General features: G+C 33.4%; 1 long non-coding RNA gene across 1 annotated transcript; it reads left to right on the forward strand.

The window, feature by feature from the left end:
• Nucleotides 1–1,302: 1,302 nt before the first annotated feature.
• On the forward strand, nt 1,303–17,410 carry LOC127730337 (uncharacterized). Its single transcript, XR_007995048.1, has 5 exons — nt 1,303–1,612; nt 7,258–7,571; nt 9,612–9,694; nt 15,121–15,203; nt 17,345–17,410. It is a non-coding gene; the product is annotated as an uncharacterized LOC127730337 (long non-coding RNA).
• Nucleotides 17,411–19,374: the final 1,964 nt, after the last annotated feature.

Here is a 19,374-nt window from a genome sequence, read left to right on the forward strand (position 1 = left end):
GACCGCTCACAAATAATGCCGATTTCAAATACTAACTGACCGATCACAAATAATGCCGATTTCATTTAAAATGTTATGAGGAGACTTCGTGAAACCTGTAAGTAATGTTGTTTATGACTTTTGTTTTCTTGAGCGTCAGTAATTAACCAATAGCAGAAGCTACCTTAGCTAGATTCGTGTAGTAGCGAGCACATTTTGACCCTGTTTTCCAAATTGTGTGTCGTTTTTCATTTCCTTGTTCATGTAAGTCATCCTGATGGTAGTTTTTTTTTCATATTATTCATCCTGATGGTAGTTTTTTTATTGTGTGTTTTAGATTCAGAAGACATGGTCTAGATATCCACTTATCTTAGGTTTCGTAGTTGTTGTGTTTCTTATACATCATCACGGTAAATATGTAAAATGCATTTTTCTTTGTTAGAGAAATATTATTTTAAAAATACCAATCACGTTGGGTTCCGCGAGAAAATATGCCAATACAAATATATTTACAAGTACATATCAAAATCGCTCAAACATGAAATGCACCTTAAGTCCCGATCGGTTAAACCAAAGACTTTTTAGAATACATCGTCGGAAGAAAATATAAAATATTATATAAATAGAACCAAAATGCGAGCCTCACCGAACCGTTTTTCTCTTGTCTTGTAACGAGTAAAAATACAATTTATTTTTCCCGACGATGTCTATTACTTTTTATCCTCCATTTCAATCCTGACACTTTTTACGTTTATTTTTTCAACACCAAATCGTTGTCTCTGGTTTTTTTTTAAGATGTCGACATGGCTAATAGGCGAAGAGGACACCAAAAAATATAATCATTGCTATTCACTCAACATGGGAGCAGGATAACAGGAAATTTTATTTGTAAAAGTACATATGCTAGCTAGTATACCTATTATTTGTACAATATAATAGTTGGCTAGGATAAAGATAAGATTTTCGTTCGCACAAAACGTAGTTCTGGAACAGCCAAACTGGTAAAGGATAGGCAACCTGTCTAATTAACATAGTTATTATCACGCTGAATATGCATGTGATATTTGCCACTGGAGGTTTTGCAATCACATTCTATCAATCAAAATTAAAAGCAGGTCAACGTAAATGTTAACACACTTCTAATTTTAATCCGAACAAGCTAATGAGGGAGTTACAATTCGTGGCAGAGAAATACGCTATTGAGACCTTACGTCGTACATTTTTTTGTTTCCGCCTATTGTAAGATAAACTTGATTATTAACTTATAAATATTTCTTCTGGGTTCAAACTTAACAGCTATATATATAGCGGTTGTAATTATACATCTGACACAGTGTATGTTGATGCATGCGTAGACTTGTGTGCTTGACAACTGTAGGAAACACTTTCCACACACGAATAAAATAACAGTTTTAGAAAATCGATGGGTATCTAACTGTAGGGGTGCACTGATCCATGTACGTTGCTAATGATATACAAAGCTAGGTGAATTTTAGAAGGGCGAAACTTCTTATCTCATATCTCACGGTGAGTCACGCCTACGAAAACTGTTGTCATCAAAATCTGGATGTTTATATTGAAAGAAAGCGTGTATTGATCACAGGTATCATACGTGTACTGATTAACATACAAGGTGAGTCTATTACATTTATCAGTAATTAGTAAGGTTGATATTTTATCACAACTATAATGTACCTGATTGTATTTCATGGTTGATTATTACATACAGATTATGTGAATACACACGCTATAGGTACTTCTGTCTCTATGATCCTATATAACAGTAACATTGCAGTACTTAACTTCGTCTTAAGACAGTTTAACAAACAAAATCTTAATGTAAGTCGACAGAAAAGGTTGATTAATTAGAATTAGTGGACCTTAGCTTGTCGTATTGATTACATAATTGTGTTCATTCTTCTATTCAAAAGTTAGATTTATGTACGGGTATTTACCTTCATACACATTCACACTAATGTATGTTGAAAAGAATTTTATAAGTAATGAAGTCATGTTCCCTTTAACATACACCTTTTTTAATCTGTTGATTGAAATACACCTACACACACTTGATATGACACATTACATGTCCATTACTATAACAACATATTTACAACTTTTCGGTCGGATGTAGTAATACTTGGATGTGGTTAAAGACTAAGTTATATTTTGAATTCTTTTAGGAGAATTCAGTACGTTAACGAAACAACTGTTCAAAAGGATCGAGATATCAGATATAAATAAACTTATACGTGTCATTATTTTCATAATCTGCGTTTTCCTTCCTTGATATGGTAGACAAAACAACTTCGGCGTTCATGGAAACATTTAAAACAGAATAAAATACATTAAATGTATATTACACACCGGAAAATGTGTTTATTTTTGTGGAAACATTCTGTATAATAAACAGGTAGACGCTAATGTTTCATTTATGTTAAAAGGGAAAAAGAGTTCAACAAATCAAAGCAACACGATAGAATAATCATTATGGACAAAACCGATAGATAAGTCGTGAACAGTATATATCCTGCTTTCCATGCGACACCCGTCACTTTGCCTAGGGTCAACTCCACGGTCCGTTTAATACATTCGACAAGTTATTTATGTGGACATTTCTCAGAAAAATATATCTACGGTCACGTATTACTCCCTTACCTGAAAACGTTCATTTAATTTGTGACTTAAATCGTAAAGCTTTAATATTCATAATGTCATTATAAACAGAATATAACCGCGATTTGAGCAGTTTATTCAAGAAAGACTGTGCTGAACGATGTCATGGTAATAGACACAAGCTATTGCGATGCCGAACACATAAAAGTAATCCAGCCAAGCCTCAAAACTACATCTATTGCTTTCCGCCATACCCATTCAACAAAGAGTAAGGTTTTAGATCAACATGTATCTACGCTGACACAAACAAAACACTTAAAAGTTTCTGCTATAAATTTTGAAAATACGTTTTAACTGCATTTAAAGTCAGAGAAAACGTTATAACATGAACATTCTCTGTCTGATTACTTTTTATATTGATACTTGGTACTAGTAATAAAGAATTTGAACTGGTTTAATTACATATAAAGGTTATGCATTTCTATTTAGAATAAGAATCCAGTATGCGTTTCTGTTCTGCTGTTAATGTCCTTTACTTCACATTTTTTTGTGCTTATTGCCTCGCCTACTACGTCACAGAATACGAGTAATAGGTATATTTGCTAATCCGGTGAAGGTGGCGTAAACTATTTGTTTAAAGCTTTATATTTCAAAAGGTTGAAGATCTGGATGCTCCATATCTTGTATATAGATGCATTTTTACGGAGTGTCGGCCTGTCATATGTCCAGTGTCCTCATGATCTCATTTCATGGTTCGGCGACTGCTAAAAAACTATAGTTTTCTTTGGCATGTGAATTTCGCACTTATTATGAAAAATAGGGTAATAATATTTAGTATATGGGATCCTTGCAATGTCTACATGTCTGTCAGACAGGATTCACCCGACTTCGACTTTATTTCAAAAACCTGTTTAAAAGTTAAAGTTCCGTGATTAGATCCGTTTCTTAGATACTATGAGCATTGAGTCAACTGCATGTATTTGGTGTATGGGATGATTGTCAGGTGACCATGTACAATGTACATGTATCTGGCATGTGTTAACTGACCTTGAACTGATTTCCTTTTCATGGTGCTTTGTCAAGTTTTCGTGGTGTGGTCAGTTTTTCGGGTACTATAAACAATATGTTAACTATATACAGCGTATAGAATAATTTTAGGGTCTACATGTCCGTCTTGGGCTGGGTCCATCTGGCAATGATCTCATTTAATTTGATCTTTGGAAATGTTAAGTTTATGTGATATTTTATGTAAAACATTTACCTTTAAGACTTTCAACATAAAACTAATGATGAACAGTAAAGCAGGCACGACATATCAACATGTGCATTCTTGTTCTTTAACGGTCATTGATAATCGTGATACAGTTTTATCTTTACAATCTTATTCACGGAAGGTCTTCAAAATTGGGATAAATCTTATTTGTTAAAAGGTCTTCAGAATTGGGATGAATCTTATTCGTTGACGGTCTTTGATGATTGGGATAAATCTTATTTGTTGAAGGTCTTCGATCATTGGGATAGAGTTTTATCTTTGAATGTCTTCTATGATTAAGATAAATCTTATTCGTTGATGGTATTCTACAGTTGGGATAAATCTTATCCGTTGAAGGTCAAATCTCATTTGTTGAAGGTCTCCAAAATTGATATATAAATATTATTCGTTGAAGGCCTTCGATAGTTGGGATAAATCTTATTCGTTGAAGGTCTTAGGTAATTTGGATAAAGCTTATTCTTTGAATGTCTTTGATAAACCATAAGTATAATATGTTCGTTGTGGCAATAAAGTATAAAGAATTATAGGGTGTATGTACATATGACAATAATATATCACGAGAAAAGACTATAATCATAACAAATGCCAATAGACACTGACAGTGCTTTATCAAAAGCTTTTAATTAGGAAAACTTCACAATGAAATGTAAGCTTGAATCGAGAAACAGAAATGGTTTAACTGCATGAATAAATTCTTAACTAAATTCATGCTTAAAATATGCATGTAAGTTGCGACTATGACAAATAGACTTACTCACGAATTAACGCTACACAACTAAAATGATTAGATTACAACTCAGACACCCACCCGTGAATACGTGTTGCTTCCTCCATACAACCTGAGAGAAAACTAGCATAAATTGGAAACATAAAATGTGTTTTTTTTTAATTGTGGTAAATTATTTATTAAGTTATTTCATGTTTTCTATATTCGTGGGTCCAAAAACTATCTTAAATTTGAAAAAAATCAAAATATTTTTTTTACGAAAACGCCTAGAATAAGGGCATTTTTCGTTATTTCACAACTGCATTTGTCGAAAACTTCCTTTTAATTTTTTTTATAATACCTCAACATTTAAACAGACAGAGATTGAAATCTTATTAAATTGAATTTGAAGTTTCAGTAAAAAGAATAGGTCAAATAAGTACCTGAAGGGGTTGATGGTAAAACTTGATATTCTGTTAAAATTAATTCCCAACTTTTTATACCACCACAAACAATATTCGAAGACACATTTGGTTTCCGGACAATAACTTTAGTTTAAGTGAATGGATCTCTATGAAATTTTACCAGAAGGTTCAATACTACAAAAGGAAGGCTAGGATTGATTTTGGGGGTTATGGTACCAACAGTTTAGGAAAAAGGGGCCAAAAGGGGCCAAAACAAGCATTTTTGTAGTTTCCGGACAATAATTTATGTGTTAGTGTACGGATCTCTCTGAAATTGTACAGACAAGGTTCCAAATTACAAAGGGAAGGCTGTGATTGAGTTTGGGAGTAATTGCCCCAAACGTTCAGGAATTAGGGACCAAAAAGGGACCAAAAACAAGCATTTATCTAGTTTCCAGACAATAACTTGTGTTTAAGTGTATGGATCTCTCTAAAATTGTACCACAAGGTTCCATACCACAAAGGGAAGGCTGGGATTGAGTTTGGGGGTAATTGCTCCAAAAGGAGTGGGGGGGTTCAAAAAATGTGGGGGATTTTTTTCCATTTTTTTTTTTTAGGGTTCATTTGTTCTTCAAAACTTTGAAATCTTCAATTGCACAGTATTGCGCAATAGCACAGTATTGTATAATAGCACAGTATTGGGCAAAAGCAAGAAATCTTCGATTGCACAATATGCGCAATAGGAAGAAGTCTTCAATTGCACAGTATTACGCAATAGCAAAAAATCTTCAATTGCACAGTATTGCGCAATAGCAAGAAATCTTCAATTGCACAGTATTGGGCAATAGCAAGAAATCTTCAATTAAAAACAAATACAAATGTTTTAACCAATTTCAAAGGGATTGATTAAGTCTTTATTTTTTCGGGGTTCTAACCTTGTATAATTTTTTTGGATATTGGGCCCCATTTTTAAATTGGTCTACATTGAGGTCAAAAGGGTCCAAAATTAAAAAAAAAACTGAATTATTGCAGCTGTATGATTTTCTGAATCTTATTGTGCATTTAGGTTTTTTATTTTGGGCCCTGTTTTCAAATTAGTCCATGTTAAGGTTTGAAGGGTCCAAAATTAAACTTTGTTTGATTTCAACTAAAATTAAATTTTTTGTGTTTTTTATATGCTGAATCTAACCATGTTGTTAAATTTTGGATATCAGACCATTTCAAATTTTTAAGATCTTTGACCACATTTATTTTGGTCAGAAACCTATATTATGTCAAAAATTTGATCACAATCCAAATTCAGACAGCTTGCATATTGTGTCCAAACTTGCCCCAACTGTTCAGGGTTCAACCTCTGCGGTCGTATCAGGCTGCGCTCAGCGAAGCATTTTATTTAGATTCGGGGCGATTAAGACGTTTGACATTATATTAAGACATTTGTCTTTTTGTTAAGGTTATGTAGTGACTAGATGTCCTTTGATGCTTCACTGACACATCATATTAAGACATCTGTCTTTTTGTTAAGGTTATGTAGTGACTAGATGTCCTTTGATGCTTCATTGACACATCATATTAAGACATCTGTCTTTTTGTTAAGGTTATGTAGTGGCTAGATGTCCTTGGATGCTTCACTGACATATCCACCTCCTCAACATATTCTATTGAGGGAAATTGTCTAGACTCGGGCGATTTTATTAGAGGTTATTCGCTGTTGAGAGCCGTATGATGACTTTCATAGATTTCTGTTTGGTTAACTTGTGATGTTGGTTAGTTCTATCATTGACTTTTATCTCACATTTCCCTTTAACCATATCAACCATGATGGCCAATTGTTCGTCGCGATTGAAGTGGGACGTATATCTCTCACCAATTTAGTTGACAACAGTGCATGTTGTTTGTGTGTTTCCAAAGCAAGGAGTCTATTTAGTTGTAACTGATAAATAGTTTCTTTGTAGGCACACTGCTCTTTGTATATCTGTGAACTTCTTCAATGAAAACAGTTAATTCTGAATTTAAATGTATAATTTAAACGTATAATTATTTACAACTAATATTTTGTATTTGTATAGTGTGTTATGAGATTTTTAAACTGAAAAGTCGATAACATGTCACATTGTGGATTTATGTCAGTTCCATTGAAAACTATATTTGCACACTTTGAATGATGTGAACATTTATTAATTTATGTTTTGAATTTATTTAGATGTTTAAACAAGTTATCAATTTGTCTATTTGTTTGAACAACAACAATATTGTCGTTTTAATTCTGTTTATTTTAGATAGACGTTTTTTAGTCTGGATATTGTGGCATTTCAAATAAGTCTGTTTCGATAATGAATACGGCACCATTTGACGACGATTACCATAATATTACTTTCATAGTAAACCCTGGTGACGGTAGAGATTCAGTAAATGTGGGGACGGCTAACCTCGTGTTTGTGATTAGTACAGTTTTCTGGTTTTGTATGAGCGCTGCAGTAACGAAATATGGCAAACCTAAGTTCGTGAAATCAGACGTAAACTTCTATAGATGGCGTAATATATTCATTTCATGGCTCCATGGTGTACTTGGAGGAACATGGAATTTCTTATGGTATGTATAAAGGAATAATAGTGTTTTAAAGGGCATACGATACAGTTACAAGGGAGGTAGTCGTTTCTAACGTAAACAGTTACTGTTATCTTTCGCGACGTCAAATTGCGCCATATCGGGAAAAGATGCGTTTTTCGAGTGATATTAATCTTTAGCTTGAAAACGAGTACATGGACCCCTCTTTTTTAAAATGACATTTGTTTGATACTGTATGAAGATTATTTGTTTCAATTTTTATGAAGAAATCACTGATGATTTTTTTTCAATTAGATAAATATACAGCCAAAAATGCCAGTTTTTTTTTCTAAAATCATGCAAATTTATTAAAAATTAATTATTTGCAAAGAATGGATACACAAATTAAGAGCATACTTTTGTAAAGAAGATATTCCAATCTGTTTTCAAAAATGCGCATGTGTTTAAAAGTGAAGTATGTCTGTCCAAAGGATAAAAATGTCCAATATAAAACCGAAATTTTAAGCACATGTCTAAATGTGCGACCCCATTTATCTCTACATTTAGAACATGAAGGTATATTTCTATTACATATTTGAATTGACTTGGTGAAAATAGTTTAAATGCAAATTTTAGTAAAAAAAATCACCGTGGGATTAAAACTGTATGCCCTCAAGCCGTGGAGATTATGTATGCATGTAGACGATGTACACATGTAAATAATTAAATAATCTATACTATATGTTAGTATTTATGGTAGTAAACCACTTTCCTTACTGCTTCTACAGTAAATTTAGAGATAAAAAGACTTTCTTGTTCTTTTAACTTTTAAGAATGTAAAAGTGCAGTATTATATTATTTCAATGGATGAGTTTTGTGCATAAATTGGAATATTGACCCAGACTTTTCTCATTGCACGAGAGTGAACGCGGGGAGGCCATATACTAGGGGTACACGGAATGCTTTAGGATCAAGATATGTCTTCATGTGGTTTTATGGCGTATCCGATTCTTACATTGGATAAGGAAAGAGGTCTTAGTATGAGACATGTGACAGCTGGAATTAGTGATCACGATGAGTCACCTAGGACTTATTAACTAGAGACCCTCAGAATGATATATGCAATTCCGAACTTCTGCATGTCACTTGAAACTGGTATCATTATTTCGATTTAAAATTGTAGTGTGATGCTGAATTCTGTTTGATAGTGTAGCATGATGCTGAATTATGTTTCATATTGTAGTATGATGCTGAATTCTGTTTGATATTATAGTATGATACTGAATTCTTGATTTATAAGATTAATGGGGAGTTGGTCGAAGTCACTAATGACGTCCTGACACAATCTGAAAGGCGAACTAGAGGCCTACATACATTTCGACATATATATATATACAAATAAAGTTTTTTAAATCATCTTTTTTCCCAAGTACTATTGCTGTCTGGAACGATCTCCCAGAAACAATTTGCATGTCACCTTCCCTAGAATCCTTCAAAGGTGGTATCTCCACCTTAACATTTGGAGGTTCTAGTCTGGCTAATTAATTAGTGTACTTAAACCACTGTACATAATGTGAATATGTTAAACATTAAGCTACAACTAATGTTATTTTAAATTGTAATTGAACTGTGGCAAATATTTTATTTTATTATAACACAATTTTCGACATCCGTTTGCATGTACATAGCGCCACAGTTCCGGGATATTCCACACTCCGGCACCGGTGTCTTTCCCGTGTCAGGAAGAAGAAGAAGATTCTGTTTGATATTATAGTATGATGCTGAATTCTGTTTGATATTATAGTATGATGCTGAATTCTGTTTGATAGTGTAGCATGATGCTGAATTCTGTTTGATATTATAGTATGATGCTGAATTCTGTTTGATATCGCAGTATCCTATCATATGTGCTATTGTAATATCACTAGAAATTGTATGATTAAAAAAATCTGTCGTTTTGCTAGATTTAAGTTAATTTCTTTATGATACTAGTGCTCAATATGCACGTCTTATGTAGTATTTAAATTTAAACGCTTGCACACAACCAAATGCATTTTAATGTTCTATGCTGACCTGTTATTGTAGTGTGTTGTGGTACCCTGGCCTATTGGAAGATCCAGTGTTCTATCTGAATAATTTTATATACCTCATGATCCCGTTTTCGATGGGTATGTATTGACATTATTACAAGTATACTTTCCTTTATTTATTTCTGCAGATCATGTATCCCAATGAAAAGCAAGACCTTTTAACAGACTTGACCATAAAAATAAATTATTATTGTAGTTTTATGGTGATGCATATCTGAAAACATACTTGCAATGTGCTTTTGTTAAGCACTAATTCATTCATGTCATGCTCTATGAGACTACCATGTTAAAATTAGAATAATTTAGGTATGACATGAAAGAATTAATTCGATTATAATATGACAAACTACATAATTATTTAGGTGGAAGCCGATTATTGATAGTTATGAAATTATTGGCTGTCCCCTTTTCTCCCTTTTTGTAATGAACTGAATGAAAATATTATGGTAAATATTCACAAATGACTACATTACACTAGATGGGGGTGTTCGCTGTCAAATTCATGTTCACCGATTAGACTCAAATTCTCATATTTGATTTATAACTTACTAAAACGTATAACCAAATCACAAAAAGTCCGAAAGAAACAATTAAGAATGCATGAATCCGTTATAATGTATAAGCACTGTGTGTGTTACTTGGACTAGACGCCATTTGTTTAACAATCGGGATGAGCTCCGAAGAATGTCGATGATCATATGATCCGATATGAGCATAAATATAAATATTCAGACTATCACGTGCAATCGTATGAAGACGTCTTCCCATGTCTGTTTGATTTTATGCTATAGATTAAAAAATGTGTAAATCATTTTTGACCATATAAGAATGATTTTTTGTCTGCCGAATCATTGAAAGAAATTTCTCTTCCACGTGGCTGTCTTGTTTCACTTTTCAATGTTGACATTCTTTTTATTAGCAGAACATGCTACACACATGCGTAAACCATTGTCAACTATAAAGGTTCAAATCGACCGAGGTCGCATAAATGCGGATTCAAATGAGGTTGAATTATTTACTTGCAAGCCAATAATACAACAGCGACGTTTTTGAGCTTATTATGACAACATTTAACCAAACTGACTGCTAACAGCGAAATCTAGTATTATTTCAAAATTCCGCTTTTATAAATGTTTGAAACAAAATAATTCCATTTTGATTTTTTTTGTCTTAATTAATCGTTATTAATGCCCCTTTAATAATTTGAAGAATATTTCAAGTTTTTTTCTAACTAGCTAAATAATGTATTTGAATAGGATAAAAAGTATTAAATGCACTTGCAAGTAAATAATAAGTTGTTCACAGTCGTTATAATATACATTTATGCAATTTAGACACATATCAAAAACGGCACGTCATATCCAAATTTCGAATGAAAGATAATAGACATCTTTAGGGGCCAGCTGAGGGACGCCTCCGGGTGCGGGAGTTTCTCGCTGCATTGAAGACCCATTGGTGGCCTTCAGCTGTTGTCTGCTCTATGGTCGGGTTGTTGTCTCTTTGACACATTCCCCATTTCCATTCTCAATTTTATTTATACTGCAACAAGTTGTGTTTAATTCCTAAATATAGTAACACAGTTATATTTTGTGCAATGTCGATTTCATCAAAATAAGTTTGAAATTTGTGTTACAATTTAAATAGCTATCAATGAATTAATTTAAGTTGCAGTATACAAACAATATTAGGTCAATGTCAGAAAAATTTTAAACTCTTTTTGTATTCGGCACAAAACTGGAGAAGGGCTCGGTATAACCTCGCCCTTCCCCAGTTTCTCAGCCTCATACAAAAAAGTTTATATTTTTCTGACATTGACCTAATATTGTATATTTCTCTGACGTAAGATGTACTATTATCTCAACACTGATAATACACGAAGTAAAACATGAGGCTCCATAAAAGAGCCTGTGTCGACCACCTAGGTCTATATGCATCATCAACAATGAACACACTCCAACATTGTTGTTGTGCAACGATTATTGATAGTAATTCTCTTAGTCATTCATTTCATTCGTATTTCCCGGTCATACTTCCTTTCACTTTGCACAGTTGTTTGTTATGCGGAATTATCTTTTATCTTTCATAGTTACAACATAATTACCTTATTCAGATGTTATTACTGCATCTTTTTAAATCAAAATTTATCCTTTTATAATGTTAGAAGTTTCCAAAATCCTACTTGTCAACTTGAAAGCCATTTTGGTTTACTTTCATGTTTGTGGACACACGTACTATATATATCAGAATTTAGTTTCAAATTAGAGCCTTGATTGAACAGCTGATTTTGACAGTTTAGCAGTATTGTGATCTATTGTTATTGAGGTATTTTGCGCACACTGAAAAATATTTAGCACTCATCGCTTGTTTATATTAGGTAGTAACTGTAATTCATAAAATTAGCTTGTAATAAAGCTGCTTTTATTTATCTAAACAGATCTTGTGTCTATTTTTCAAAGTTTTGACTTTCCGCAAAACAGTTAAATACTGTGACATTTAGAAATGCTATTTGCACAATATCTGCCAACCATTTACAGTATCGGTTGGCTTTCAATTATGGACTAGAATAGAATTCATGACCAAAAAGAAAGGGTAAACAAATTGTTAATTAAAGGCAATCTCTCCTATAGAGAGTCAGCTAACGATTTCTGCAAAGTTTATCTTATTTGTAGATCTTGTCTTGCTGATCAGTTTTGCTTATTTAATTTTTTATCTATCTATTAAATTTTTTCAGATATTAGACAAAAACACACACAAAAAAATGATAAAAATCACCATTAAAGACAATAACTGCAATAATGAGTCGTCTGAAGGTTGCGACGATGGTAGACTTATCTGAAGATCTTGTCTTGTGGATAATGTTTGCTATTTAAAGTTTCTCTCTATCTATTATGATATTTAAGATAATAGGAAAAAAGGCGAAAAGAAGGTAAAATTCGTCATTTAAGGGCAATAACTCCTATAAGAAGTCGTCTGACAGTTTTGGTGTAAATGGTCAATAGGTAGATCTCATTACTTTGAACATTTCTGCCTCGGTCAGATTTTCTCTATACACAGAAAAAATAAAGGATAGGGCGTATCCATCTATGACACAAAATCACTACACGAACAGCAAAAAACACAGAAAAAGCAAAGTCATAGTGAGGCCTTCAACATTGAGCAAAAACAAAACTCTCACCTCACTGCAAGTTTAAGACGGCCCCTAGCACCGTTTTGAGTGGAATTCTATGCAAAATGATTTGGATAGACTTTGAAAGATGTATCACCACCAAATCGGTCCCGGTAAAAAAAGAACACACTGGAAAGTAGTACATATTTAAAACAAAATAGTTCCTACGCATAGGTGTAAATATAAAACTTATGTAGAATATTTTAGTTAATAAAGTATGAAATGAAAGGTGAAGGACTGGTGATCCTTATAGAACACATTTTGACTGATAATTTTGAATAGTACAAAAAATGTATGAATGTATTCTAAAATAGAGGGCATATATTGCCTGTTTCTCAGATATTAAGTACCTGGTTTGGTGTATCCAAAGTTCCGATAACCAGTACTGTCTGGTGTACAATTAACCGTATATTGATCCCGCCCCCATAAAATATTTGGAAGTGAAAAATTTAACTTGGATAGGAATGAGGGCCAAAAATAGTTGGTGTGCGTCTTATTCAAATTTGTACTCAAACTGGCCTAAAAGTGAGAGAATGATGTGGCACACATAAGAGAAGTTATCTGAAGAATTAATACACAATAAATTAAAAAATACAGAAGATCATTCATATCTAGCACGGGGAAACTTTCTACGACCTCCACACAGCAGCTGTTTTCAAGCTAAAAGATAAAACTTGCATTTTACCCCTATGTTCAATCTTTAGCCATGTCGGCCTTGTTGGTTTGTTGACAGGCAATTCATCGGACACATGTTTTAAACTACATACCATATAGTGATGGTTGTGGCCAAGTTATTTAAATTTGGCCCAACAGTTTCGGTTCAGAGGAGAAGATTTTTGTAAAGTTAATGGACGACGACGACGGACGACGGACGCCAGGTGATGAGAAAAGCTCACTTGGCCTTTAAACCAGGTGGGCTAAAAAGGGGATCTAACTTACTTTTAATAATTTATAGAAACATTTGGGATTTTAGAACGTCTTTTTACCGATAATCAATTGAAAACTATTTACATTTACACTTATGCGACCAGCAATTCATATTTTTGGAAAAGCTAGATGGTCTGTTTATTTTGTACGTTTCAAGAGTTGAGGAAAACTGGAAACAATGAGGTGACAATCAAAAATGTTTTCCAGTCCCAGACTGTTTTTAGAATGCAAACAGGTTTAGTTTGATGAGGGCAAGATAGACAAAAGTGACCTTTGGTTGCTTACATCTACGGCATCATGTTGAACTCTGGTGGGTAAATGTCTCATTAGCATTCATACCACATCTCCTTATTTTTTATATATAACTTTGTAAAATGTACAACTTTTGTTTTTCATAGGTTATTGTTTATTATTTTTATGCCCCCGCCATAGCGTTTACCCTTGTCCATCTGTACGTCCGTACGTACCGAAATTGGCTTCCGTTCTAACTTTAGTTTGCCTCAACCAAATGTTATGAAACTTATACACAATGCTTATTACCACAAAACACAGATCAAGTACGAATTTGGGTGGTGTCACTTTTACCGTTCTTGAGTTGATGTCCCTTTTTAACGTTATATGCAAGCGGGGTCATCATGTATCCCATGGAAATATTCGCCATTTATTTTATTACATTTCAAATGTCTAATGAATATATTATTGTTCTTTGATCTTCTATATAATCTCTTTCTTGGAAATGTAATAATTTTCTTGTACTTTTTACCCTTTATATCGTGAGGGTTGGCATTTCTTTTCATCTGATGCCACACTGTAACTGATTGATTAGACCAAATGCCTGTTTGTGACCACCTTTCATTCAAAGATTTCACGACTATGGTAATTTTTTGTATTCATGTCTTCCATTTTTGCTTATGTGCTTTGTCTATAGAGTGTCTTTATGCCATTTTGTTTTTCTTTGTTGACACATATATATATATATATATATATATAGTTGTTTGTTTTTATAGTGATGTTTTTTTTTACATTTTTACCTATAAGTCTGTTTGTATTGCTCACACATTGTTGTCAATATAATAGAATTCTATGCGACAGTCATACAAGTGAGAGGTTTAGCTATAAAACCAGATTTAATCCACCATTTTTACCTAAGGAAATGCCTGTACTAAGTCAGGAATATGACAATTGTTTTCCATTCGTTTGATGTGTTTGAGCTTTTGACTTTGCCATTTGATATCAGGTACTTTCCGTTTTGAATTTTTCTTGCAGTTTGGTATTTTTGTTATTTTACTGTTTTCCACCAACTGACATAGTGGACCAATCGCTATAATACTTAAGGGTGAATGTTCATAGTTCCTGTAATGGGCAAATATTTCGTTTATGTTACATTTTAAACTAGGTAATTTTGTTGCAGGGTATTTTCTGTATGATGTTATAGATAATATGATGAATGGAACGCTTCTAACAAATTGGGAAGTTACTTTGCATCATGTATTGGTAAGTATACTTTAACGAAACAGATACTCTTTTTAAAATTATAGTTTGTTTTTTGAAAATAGTGTTGCATTGTTCTCCGGAGTGTTAAGTGACCACGATCTTTCGCCAAAACAAGCGAATGGTGTATGGTCTTGATTGTTGACGCGTAGCTGCGAAGGCGATTGTTTTTATTATACGACCGCAAAAAAATTTTGCGGTCGTATATTGGTATGACGTTGGCGTCGTCGTCGTCGTCGTCGTCGTCCGAAGACATGATTGGTTTTCGCACTCTAACTTTAGTTTAAGTGAATGGATCTCTATGAAATTTTACCATAAGGTTCAATACCACAAAAGGAAGGTTGGGATTGATTTTGGGGGTTATGGTACCAACAGTTAAGGAATTAGGGGCCAAAAATTGGCCAAAAATAAGCATTTTTGTAACTTTCAGACATAACTTGTGTGTTAGTGTATGGATTCGTCGTCATCCGAAAACACATTGGTTTTCGCACTCTAACTTTAGTTTAAGTGAATGGATATCTATGAAATTTTACCATAAGGTTCAATACCACAAAAGGAAGGTTGGGATTGATTTTGGGGGTTATGGTACCAACAGTTAAGGAATTAGGGGCCAAAAAGGGGCCAAAAATAAGCATTTTTGTAACTTCCAGACGTAACTTGTGTGTTAGTGTATGGATCTCTCTGACATTGTACCACAAGGTTCCATATCACAAAGGGAATGCTGGGATTGATTTTGGGGGTAATTGCCTCAAAATTTTAGGAATTAGGGGCCAAAAAAGGGGCAAAAAAACAAGCATTTTTTCTAGTTTCATGACAATAACTTGTGTGTAAGTGTATGGATCTTTATGAAATTGTACTACAAGGTTCCATATCACAAAGGAAAAGCTGGAATTGAGTTTGGGGGTAATTGCCCAAAACGTTTAGGAATAAGGGGCCAAAAATAAGCATTTTTCTAGTTTCCAGACAATAACTTGTGTTCGAGTGTATGGATCTGTCTGAAATTGTACTGCAAGGTACCATACCACAAAGGGAAGGCTGGGATTGAGTTTGGGGGTGATGAATCATAAGGAGGTTCAAAAAATTTTAGGGGGGATTTTTTTTTTTCCTTTTTTTTCTTTAAAATTTTCCATTTTAAATTTGTTATTTCTGATTTATATATAAAAGCAAATAATAATGATATGGTTTGAATAGGTAAATTAAAAATATTTAAGTTCTTAGACCACATTCATTCTGTGTCAGAAACCTATGCTGTGTCAAATATTTAATCACAATCCAAATTCAGTGCTGTATCAAGCTTGAATGTTGTGTCCATACTTGCTCCAACTGTTCAGGGTTCGACCTCTGCGGTCGTATCAAGCTGCGCCCAGCGGAGCATTTTATTTTTTACCTAAAAAGGAAATTATGAATACCGTTTGAAGACTTTCGTTCCCGATATTGACCACTACATAAGGCCATTAATTTTTTAATACACACACAAGAACAATGAAATTCACTCTCTTTGTTATTTGTTTCTTGTCAAATATATTATGCAGTTGACATTACATATATAATTGTTTGCTTATTCGCTTGAAGAACTGTCATATCGTTAAGAGGTAAATTGTGGTTTAGGGTAGAAAGACTATATACAGTGCAGTGTCAAGCTTTAATTATTTATGTTTAATTTTTAAAACACATCTTATATTCATATCACTATTGGATCTATTACAGTAACGAAGTAAACCAACCCTGCAAGTGTGTACATACATACATACACCTATAATTTACAGCACAAACTAAACATGGGTATTAAGCGAATAAAATTACAATACACAAAACACAGCAACCTCTCATAAATCGACTGACTACTACACCACTGTAAAATCCCTAAATCTAAATGAGAATTTGAACTGATTTGGTACCAAATATTTGTTTAGTATATAATGTTGGTTTATAAGTTATATCGTATGGACACCTATTATTTCTGTTATACTGTATAGACACCCACCTGTATACTGTTGAAGGTCTCATGTTGACCTGTATATGTCTTGGTTTTGTGTTGTTGGGTTACTGTCTTATTGGCGTATAGTACTCGACGTCTCCTTTTATTTTTTGAAACTGAAGAATATTTGAATTTTACTTTATCTTTAATATTTTGTTTCTCATAGGTTTTGATTGGTTTTACATACAACTGGACAGCGAAAGTTTGTCTTGGATACAGCATTTTAGCACTGATGGCTGAAATAAACAGCATATTTCTTCATTTTCGGAAATTGCTACAGTATTCTACCGTGGGATATGAGACAAAAATATACAGAACTACATCTTTGTTGAATCTGATTTCATTTATATTGTGTCGTCTGCTACCGCAGTGTCGTATACTAAATGGTTTCTACATAGATGGTCATAAACTTCCACGAATGTATATGGTAACATTGAGCATAATCTTTCCGCCAGGATTTATAATCAATGTGATTTTATTCTGGAGAATATTCAAATCAGACGTTCTTAGATCCTTAAAGGCGGATAAAACGGTTACACCTAACAAATCAAACAGTAAAAAGGAAGAATGACTTGATGGGTGAACACTTAGGAAATCATTTAAAACGGAAATAATTTAATTTGACAGTGATCATCTTTGAACCCGAGTGTTTCATTTTCATTTCAAATCGTCTTTGACATCTTTCACAAAGGGACGATATGTAACGTTAGTTTAACACAGTATTGTACTGCGCACTAAATGCCACAATCAGATGAGTATTAAACATCAGAAAAACCCCAAAATCTAGCCAAATTCTGTTATACGACACAGTCACCCCTTAGCTTCGCCCCTGCAAAGAAATCACTAACAGTGCTTTAGCAAATTGAATTCGATATGCATGCGGAAATTTATATCATGATGCTAGAGTTGATGTATCATTTACAGACACGCTATGCCTTCATTGTTTGATGACTGTTGCAAAGTTTTTATATTCTATTTTTATTTTGATTTTAGTAAACTTTTAAAAGTATTCTTATTTTTATAACAATATTTTTGAATAAAAACTGAGATTATGCATTATAGTCTTTTATAATAGTAGCTTTTGACTTGTGAATGAGATGCAAATCAGGGTAACTATTGAGTTGGAAGTAAATATAATATTTAATGTACTAGGGTTATATATGTTGTGTACAAGTTTTTGACTTTGTTCAAATTGTAATTTGTACAAAAAGTGCTTGTACAAATTACAATTTGTACAAAATTTGACTAAAATTATCTTATAACTTGTACACTAATGTAAAGTATGGATTTTGTTATAAAAAACATTGATACACACTATAGATTTTTTATTGAATGACCACACAATAAACCTTATTTACAAAATACAAATATACCCAGATGGAGACAGGAAATGTAATTGATACATGCATGCCAGTTAATTCTGATAGTACAATCGAAATTGGCCCCAGTGACAATTCTGACAGAATAATAAAAATTCGCCTAGTGACAATTTGATAGTATAATAGAAATTGGCCCCAGTGACAATTCTGATAGTATAAGAGAAATTGGCCCGAGTGACAATCATGATGACACTAACGTTGAAACACCAATCATACGTGCCAGGAAGCATGCGCTGTCTGGCCAGCAGGTCCAAGCCGAATACGAAACGGAAATAATAAGAATTTGCTGTGGGGGATAATGTCGTTATACCAATTCCTCAGTGTGATCGTTCCCCAACTGATCCTTGAAATATCTTAGTTGCAATTATCAGGGGCGGATCCAGGATTTTGGAAAGGGGGGGCGTAGTATGTAAAGTTTTTTTTTACCTTTTTTGGGCTAAAAAAAATAAAATAAGTGTAAAATGCACATTTTTAACGATTCCTGACGTGGGGCATGTATATTTTATAGTTAAAGTGTAAGCTAGGGTTGGACATTTTTGATGCCGCATTCTCCCCATTATTATAAAATGATTGAATGGATCCAAAGCTATGTACTAATATATTTGATGTGGGATTTGTCAGTAAAAAATGGACATGGAAAATTCTCGTTTGTTGTATGGTTAATAAGCAAAACCTCACAGATTTCTTGTTGTAAACATGATATACGGTTATTTAATGAAGTTTATAATACGACCGACACGAACAAAGACAAACAAGCAATTTTTATCCAAATGTTTGGTTGAAATGTTTCACCCAACAAGGGAAGTGAGGGGTTCCA

This window comes from Mytilus californianus, unplaced genomic scaffold (genome assembly GCF_021869535.1).
Source record: "Mytilus californianus isolate M0D057914Y unplaced genomic scaffold, xbMytCali1.0.p SCAF_2, whole genome shotgun sequence".
Lineage (NCBI taxonomy): Eukaryota > Metazoa > Mollusca > Bivalvia > Mytilida > Mytilidae > Mytilus > Mytilus californianus.